Genomic DNA, 8,941 nt, shown 5'->3' with positions numbered 1-8,941 from the left:
GTTGATTATATTCTTTGATTATTGGAGCCATTATTTTTAAAAATGCCTTTTCCTCCTTTGTCAAATTTGCTTCGTATTCCTTGAGAGTAACCTCTAGTTCCGAAATAACTTTGCTTTTATCCTTAAAATCTTTTGATTTGTTGAGAGGATTAGAAAACTGAGTTTTTAGAGAACACTTTGATTTAGGCTTTTCAATTGGTTTCGAAACTTGTGATTTTGGAGAAGAATTTGACTTTGGATTCAGAATATGGGATGAATAAGCTTTTTGATTAGAATATCGTTCTGAATTTACAAAACGTTGATTTGAATTCTTATTTTTCCAAAAACGCTTTCTTTCTTTCAAATTCTTCCTATATCTAGCATTCATCTGTCTTTTCTTAGTAATAAGTTCTTCAGCAGACTTATGAATGTTAGATTTTGGTTTTTCTTTTCTGACTGGTGTTTCGTTTTTCCGAAGAGGTTTCACTGGAAACGTCTTTTGTACCACTTGGTCCAGCCTGGTCGTAACAAAGGTCCACACGATTCAGTGGTTCTGAAACATATTTCCCTTTTGTTTTCCATGAGGTCATTTCTGAAAGACCTTTTGTTTCATCGCCATTATCAATCAGCTTCGACCAAAAAAATTCATCGCATCCTTTCGCATTATCATCAGCAACTAGGGACGTTAGTTAAGATGTATCATTTCTGTTCGGTCCTGTCTTAACAAAAACTTGATTCGGAACAATTTGGACTTTCGAAAAAATAGTTGCTTTTTCTTTCAAAACTTTTGAACCTTTGTTTTCAACAATTCGAACGAATTTGATTGAGTTTTCAGAAAACAAATTTTTCTTAGGTTCATTAACATTTTGCACAAAAACAGAACAATCAATTTTACCCTCTACATAAAATTCACTCATACACTTTCATCAAATTCAGAAACGTTTTCGGAATCAAAATTGTTTTTTGAATTCAATATCTTGCATAATGAGTCATATTTTGCATAGTACTTAATTTGATTTGTTCCTTATCTTTTTCATTCAACATTTCTTTCAACATGTTTTTGTGGTCTTTGGACTGTATGTATTCCTTGATTTTCTCAAGTCCAACCCTATATGAATCAAAAACGTCATATGATGAAACAATATATTCACATTTATAACAATCAGCATCGATTTCATCCTCTTTCAATTCAAGAAGGGTCAAATCATTTTATGCAGACCTTTCTCTATTTCACAATCCAAATACAATTGAGTAATATTGAAATATAAACTTTTAGCAATTAAACATAAAATATTCCTTTGTTTTAAATGTGTACGACTATCTCTTTTAAGATAAACGACATCATCTCGTGACCTAGTAAGCTCTAATTCCAAAGCCTCTATTCTTAATCTTCTCTCTTGACTTTTAAATGTTACCCTGTTAAGTTGATCAGTCAGATTAGAATGACTGAGACGAGTTCGCTTTCAACTATCACTAAAATTAGAGATAGTATATTTTAAATTGTCTAGTTCATAATGATAACGACAGATAGGAATGTTAAGAGATTTGAGTATAGAATGTACCTTGTCGACCACTTTCTCATATTCTTTCACTTGCTCCGAAACAATGTTCACAGAAAACAACTTTTGGAAGCTTGACCACCATCAGTAGCATACCCTCTTTGTTCCGAAACTCCGTTCTGAACCATTAAGCACCTGCCTTCGTAACCCTGCGATTCTGACTTTGCCACAAAGCACCCACCATGTGTGGGTTTCCTGACCTCATCATCTTCCGAGTCTGTAGACCACACCTAAACTCGTCCATCATCATCACTGCCTTCCTGAACAATCAACGTCGGCTTCGCATTTGGTGCATTCTTTTTCCGAAGCTCCTCAATTTTATGAAAATAATAGGCTTCATCCTTTTCATTTTCACTCTTCTCATTTTGCTTCCTCAACATACACTCCTTCGCAAAGTGATTCTTTCGATGACAGTAATTACAATCATAACCTGAATCACACAACAATTTCTTTTCCTTCTTCTCGTCGTCGTTCCCTGAGTTCTTGAAAAACTTATCCCTATGCTTCTCTGAACTTGAATTACCTTGCCTGAACTTGTTTCTGTAAAGGGAAAAAGTTCCTCTTATAGAACTTCTTGGTATTAGACACCAAAAGAGCCTTGTCTTCTTTTGAGATTTCACTTTCCGAAAGGTCTTATTCAGAATCTTCTTTAGCAGTCTTATTTCCCTTCGCAACCAACGCCAAGGATCCCATGCTTGAAACAAGCTTCACTTCTTTTGTTACTTCCTCTTCGTGAGATCTCAGAATGCCCACAAGTTTAGCCAACGAATAGCTTTTAAATTGTTCGTGTGCATTCACAGTAGAAACAACAGCCTTCCATTCGGATCTAAGTCCATTCATAAACGTGACTTTTTGTTTAATTATTTCACGCTTGAGTTTGTTCTTGAGTATCCTACCTAGCAAATGATTGAAGCGATTGAACGTCTGATCCAGCTTCTCATCAGGATTTTGTACAAACGCTCCAAACTCCGATAAGAGCAATGTTTGCATAGAATGTTCCAAATCAGCATCACCAGAATACAACTCCTTAACCTATCCCAAATAGCTTTAGCGGTATCGCATGCAATCAGAAGACGAAAAGTGTCTGGAGGAAGATCAAATCGAATGATTCTCATTACTTTTATATTAATCATCAGTTTATCCTTCTCATCTTGTGGAACGGTGTATTCAACAAGAAGTGTGTTGTAGTCAGCCAGAGTCTTGATTTCCTTTTTGGTATATGTATAGGCATACGTCTCTTACATAGTCGCATCCATATCGTGGAACCATGTTCTTCTATTCCAAGAACATAATCTTCAAAGTGGAGCGCCAAAACTTCATAGTCATCTGGAAAGAGAATTGGAATCCTTGTTGTGGATACAATACTGCTTGAGTGATTGAACGAAAGAGAGTGAGGATCTTCGTGAGCCATCTTATCAAGAATTCACAGAAACAAAAATAGAACCAGATGTGTAAAAAGTGAATCGAGTTCAAGGGTAAAACTTGAAATCTAGATTTAGAATCTCCAATCGATTGAGACGACTGAGATATCAAGAGCATATCTAAGTAAAATGAAAAACCCTTAGCAAAACTCAACAGAAGAATAGCGAATTAATTACACTATCTCCTGCTCTGATACCAATTATGAGAACAATAAATAAGATCGATAGATTCTATAATAAAGATTTGAATTAAAGACAAGAACAATGAAGATCCAAAGTGTGCCTAATGCTATGATAAATCCACCCTAGAAGAGTTCTCAAAAACTTCTCTATAAGAGCGTACAAAAGGAAACTAGGGTTTCAAGATGTTAACCCTAATGTTACATGCATGCACTATATATATAGTCTAAACTAAAAAGCAAATCCGAGAATGGGCAGGCCCAAACTGGAATAAAACAAACTATACTATGCATACATTTGACACAATACAATTAAACCCAACAAAAAGGGGGAGAGTGTAAAGAGCGTAATCGGTCGAGCTCAAGTAAGTGTTCCCAATGTAGTAGCCATGCTAGAGATATATTCAAGGATATCAACAAGATTGTCATTGGTGATCTTGTTCATGGACTACCCTTTCTAAAATTCGAGAAGGAACATTTATGTGTTGCTTGTGAGCTCGAAAAATAAAGCAGGAAGAGTCACTCAACCATCATCAATACCAAAGTCATTGAGCCACTGGAATTGTTGCATATTGATCTTTGAGGTCCATCATCCATCGAAAGTATTGGTGGTAATAAATACATGCTGGTTATTGTTGATGAATTTTCTAGATTTACCTGGGTGTTATTTCTTAGACAGAAATCAGATGCAACTCCGAAGCTGATAGATTTCATCAAGCAGGTTGAGATTTAATTACAAAATTATGTTCGGAAAATTCGCAGTGACAACGGTTCGAAATTCAAAAATCAAGCATTTGAAGAATTCTTAACTGGAAAAGAGATCTCTCACAACTTTTCTTCGACTTACACTCCACAGCAGAACAGTGTAGTTGAAAGACGAAGCCGCTCTCTTTGCGAAGAAGCAATGACGATGTTATCATTTGCGAATCTTCCTCTCTACTTCTGGGTTGACTCTATTGCAACTGCTTGCTTCACATAGAACCTTTCCTTCATTAATAAAATATTTCTGATTACTCCTTATGAGATCTTGAACAATCGGAAGTCTAACGTTAAATTCTTTCATGTGTTTGGATCCAGGTGTTTTCTTCTCAACTCTAAAGAAAATCGGAACAAATTCGATGTAAAAGCAGACGAAGGAATTTTTATGGGTTATTCTTTAACTTCAAAGGCATATAGGGTTCTGAACAAAAAGTCAATAAAGATTGCAGAAACCTACTATGTCACCTTCGATGACAACTACATGAAGAGATATCAGAACGAAGATTGTCCTCGTTTCTTTCCATCAACAAATTCTATGACAATTCCTCTCATGAATTTATATGAGGAATTTCTAAATTTGTTTAATGAGCCTGAAAAATCCATTTCCTCATAATTCAAGGCTAAGGACAATAAAGAAGGTGAATTAAAGAAGATAGTTGATGAAGCTGCTAAAAACATTGAGACTTCTCAGGAACAACCAATTCTGAATGCTTCTGAATTCCCAAATTCACCACAACCTTTTGATGCTCCATTCTAGGGGAGGGGTTCCGCTTCGAACTCCAAAACCGGTGATTCATTCCAGGGGAGGATCTGATTCCGAATGTAGAGTTACATGCAAACTTCCAGGGAGAGAATGAAAATAATGACTCAGATGTATAATCGGAATTCGAAGAAGTTTATGCTAAAATCGATCCAACTCTTGATCCGAATTTTCCTCCGATCACTAAGTGGACCAAAGATCATCCACAATCTCAAGTGCTAGGAGACTCAGCTTCAGGAGTTCTTACACTGGCTCAACAAAAAGCAAAACAAACTGCATTATTTTCAAATTTGGAATTTTGCATGTTTAACTCTTTCGTTTCTAAAATCGAGCCTAAAACTGTTAAAATTGCTCTTGATCATGCAGATTGGGTGCAAGCTATGAGGGAGGAACTACATGAATTTGAGAGAAATAAAGTATGGAGATTGGTTCCCACTCTGAAGGATGCTTCTGTTGTCGGAATGAAATGGGTGTTTCAAAATATGATGGACAAAGAAGGAAATGTAATCCAAAACAAGGAACGCTTGGTCGTTAAAGGCTACTATCAAGAAGAAGGAATTGACTATGAAGAGACATTTGCACCGGCGGCTAGACTGGAATCTGTTCGGATTTTCTCGCCTACGCAGCTCATAAAAACCTTGATGTATATCAAATGGATGTGAAGTGTGTGCATTTCTGAATGGTGAACTAGAAGAAACCGTCTATGTTGAACAACCACCTGGCTTTGTGAATGAAAAATATTTGAATCACTGCTATGTTCTGGATAAAGCGTTATATGGTCTCAAACAAGCACCGAGGGCATTGTATGAAACTCTGACTCGATTTCTTAAGAAATCTAAATTTAAACAAGGTACTGTTGATCCAACCTTCTTTTGTAAGAAGGAGGGAAACCATCTAATGATTGTTCAAATTTACGTTGCTGACACTGTTTTCGGATCTAGTAATCTGTAACGCCCGTAGATCCGGGCTAGTCAATTTAGAGACAATGAGCATCAAAAATGAGCTTTTGATGGAAGACTATTTAGAAATAATAATCTTAACCAAGTGGTAGTATATGTTACAAGGGTTCCGTACATATAAAGAACGCCGGAATCCGAGTTATAACGAAGAAGTTATGGCTCGTCGAAGTTTTTCAGCAAAATCGGGACGGCACCGGGAGACGTAAATAGTGAATTTACGATAGAGGGGTTTTTAGCCTTAGTAATCTAAACAAAAGTTTTAGTATACGTTGAACCGAGAACATACAAAAAAGAACGCCCAAATCTGACTTTGTATGAGGAAGTTATGAATTTTCTAAGATTTGGTATAGCAGTGCACGGCCCGAAACTCGAATTTTAGTTCGAGCGGTTTGTGGCCTACGCGGCCTGAATGAGAGTTGAAGATATCATTAATAGGAACTCAACGATAAAAATACAGATGAAAACGGAGTCCGTATGAAGGAGTTACGAATTATTCGCGGTTATTTAACAGTCTAAACTCCTCCTACTGTTAAATTTAAGATCGGTCGAGAATTAGCCGACGGAGTCTAAATTAAAGTTGTAAATCTTGTTTTTACCTACACGTGGATATAAAGAACGTCAAAAATGGAGCTCGTATGCGAGAGTTATGATTTTTCTAAGTCGAGAGGCTGCTGTGCAAAATCGGGTGACGTGGCGCAATCCTGGCCGTTGCTTCCTCCCCAAGGCTAGCCACTAGAAGGTGACATGTGGCATGGACGCGACAAGTAGGTCCTCCTACTCGATGAGTAGAGTTGTTTTCCAGCCTATAAATAGAGGTGTCGGGTTCCCTCATTCTTCACACCATTCCAACCTCTTCTCTCACTTTCTCTAAACTCTCTCTCTAGCCCCCAGAACCCCCCCCCCTAAGCCTAGGTAAACCCCCTAGCACCCGAAGGAAGCCCCGAGGCTCCCAAAGCCCCTAGAAAAAGAGCCTTTTGGCTCGGGAACGCTGCTCCAGCGAAGCCCGGTTTTCAAGAAAACTCGTTGTAATTGAGCTACGCCTAACCCATCTTTAGTATAGCTTATGTCCTAATATAGTAATGTTATTAGGACCTTATAATGAGTATTTGGGCTATTATTATGAGTCATATAAGTGTCGTTATAATATCTTTTTAACCACTCGCGGTATGGGGAATCTTGTTTGGAGGGCCGCTTGGGTTGCTGGATTCAGAAGTGCTATATGCCAATATGATCCTACCCTCCGGTGTTTCATGTCTGGCCCCTGTCTGTACATAGTGGATGAAGAGTATTGTTTAACGCTTATATAATAGTAATAATAGCAAGACCATTAATTAGTCTCGTCAAACATTAGACTAAACTCTAGTGGTAATGATACTAGGTTTTGTCCGAGGGAAACTGTTTTAAGATTAACGAAGCGTTGTCCGAGTACCGAGTGACCACCTTATCAGGTGAGTGCATAGTTACTTTCATCTTACACATAGATATGAAGTAATTTATATAAATTACGTGCTATGTGTGTATACTGTCTGAATACTTGCTGTCTATGTTGGATGAAATGTTTTGATCTAAACTGTATATGTATTTTATATCTACAAAATGTGTTGGGTAAAACATGGGTAGATTAGAGGTGAGATAAATGATGAGCGATGAAAGATGAGATAAATGATGAGCGATGAAAGAAGATATGAATGATGAGTGATAAAATATGGTGCGAAGCGATGACCTAAGAGATGAGACAAAACGATGAGCCAAAACGATTAGCCAAAGCGATGAGCCAAAACGATGAGCCAAAACGATGAGCCAAAGTGATGAGCTAAAACGATGAGCCAAAGCGATGAGGCAAAGCGATGAGCCAAAACGATGAGCCAAGGCGATGAGCCAAAGCGATGAGCAAAAGCGATGATCCAAAACGATGAGCCAAACGATGACCCAAGCGATGGCCCCGTCATCTAGCAGAGTATGGATGACAACCACAGACTATTCTAGACAGTCTAGTGGAACACTAGCAGGCTCGCAACCTGTAGGTGTTGTGAACGATGTGTTCACCCGGTGTACTCTAAAATCCCATTGACAGGTATTACGAGTGGACTCTCGAAAATGATACTGTCAATAAACGAGATAAACCCTAGCGATTATGCAGACTTAGTGTCGATTCCTTAGGATACTCCTTAGGAATGAATGAACAAGGAATAGCTGAATGTTAGGGTAGATCCTTAAGAGTAAAGAAGATAATGGGGATGGGTAATTGGGTTGATTGTTTGATGTTTAACATAATAATTATATTATTGTGGGTTGAAAACCCTATATACTCACCAGGTTTCCCATCCTGACCCACTCAAGCTTATTTGTATCACATGTGTCGATATGAAGCTACTTTACACTGAGGGATTTAAAAGAGATGTAGATCACTAGTGTAAATGAATGTAAGTTCTGTTTATGCTTATGTTTCTGTATTGACGATGACATCCCAAATGTTTTAAAATGGATAAAAATACATTTCTTCGGAAATGATTTGATAACGTATTTATCATGTTTTTCTGGGAACAAATTCCGCAACATGTTTATTAAAAAAGGTACTCTCATTTTTATAAAGCATAAACAAAATCGGTCTTTTTTGGCCGTGAAAAATGGGGATGTCGCAGTTGGTATCAGAGCATTAGTTTAAGCGAACTAGGAATATGGATTTATTTCTAGACTTAAACTTAGAATGCTAGGTGATGATCGTGAGGAGTGTGTCTAATAAATTTAGGTAATACACCTGAATAGACACAATCACTAGCTTATTTAGGAAAATGCCTAACATGCTTTTATGTGCTAAATGATTTATGATATGCATTATATGATCGGATCTATGGTCTGTTGCCGACCGGATCTGGAAACTTTATGTGTTTAGACTTCTAAACGTTTAATTACGGTATCAGAACTGGCATGTAACTTTTCGGAGTAATAAGGAGATTTACACGTCGATCGTAAATACAATCTTTCTTATCTTAATTCTCGTCGTTTCGCACCGAACGTCTGATTTGGTGTATAGAACGAAATAGCAAGAACCCGAAGTGGAAACGCGAATGGAAATAGAACTCAACCGCCTCAACCACCAGTGATTGAGCAAATACCTGTTGTAGTAGCCACTCCTGAGCCAATCACAATGGCTGGAGTACAAGCCATGATTCGGGCTATACTAGCTGAGCAAATAGAAGAGATGAGGCAGATGTTGCACGAAAATAGGGATGAACCTACGGTGCCCATTGTGCAACCTAAGTTGATCGCTGAACAATCGGAGGAAGGAAATTATAGCCGCACTGTGAGTCAAGTTGGAACCCAA

General features: G+C 37.7%; 1 pseudogene; it reads left to right on the top strand.

The window, feature by feature from the left end:
• Positions 1 to 4,959: 4,959 nt before the first annotated feature.
• Positions 4,960 to 5,319, top strand: LOC145127386 (putative mitochondrial protein AtMg00820 pseudogene; annotated as a pseudogene).
• Positions 5,320 to 8,941: the final 3,622 nt, after the last annotated feature.

Source organism: Lactuca virosa, chromosome 7 (genome assembly GCF_052849685.1).
Source record: "Lactuca virosa cultivar CGN04683 chromosome 7, Lactuca_virosa_CGN04683_v6, whole genome shotgun sequence".
In the NCBI taxonomy this organism is placed as follows: Eukaryota; Viridiplantae; Streptophyta; class Magnoliopsida; order Asterales; family Asteraceae; genus Lactuca; species Lactuca virosa.
Note: the sequence above shows the minus strand (reverse complement) of the source record. Positions and strands in the feature narration are given on the sequence as shown.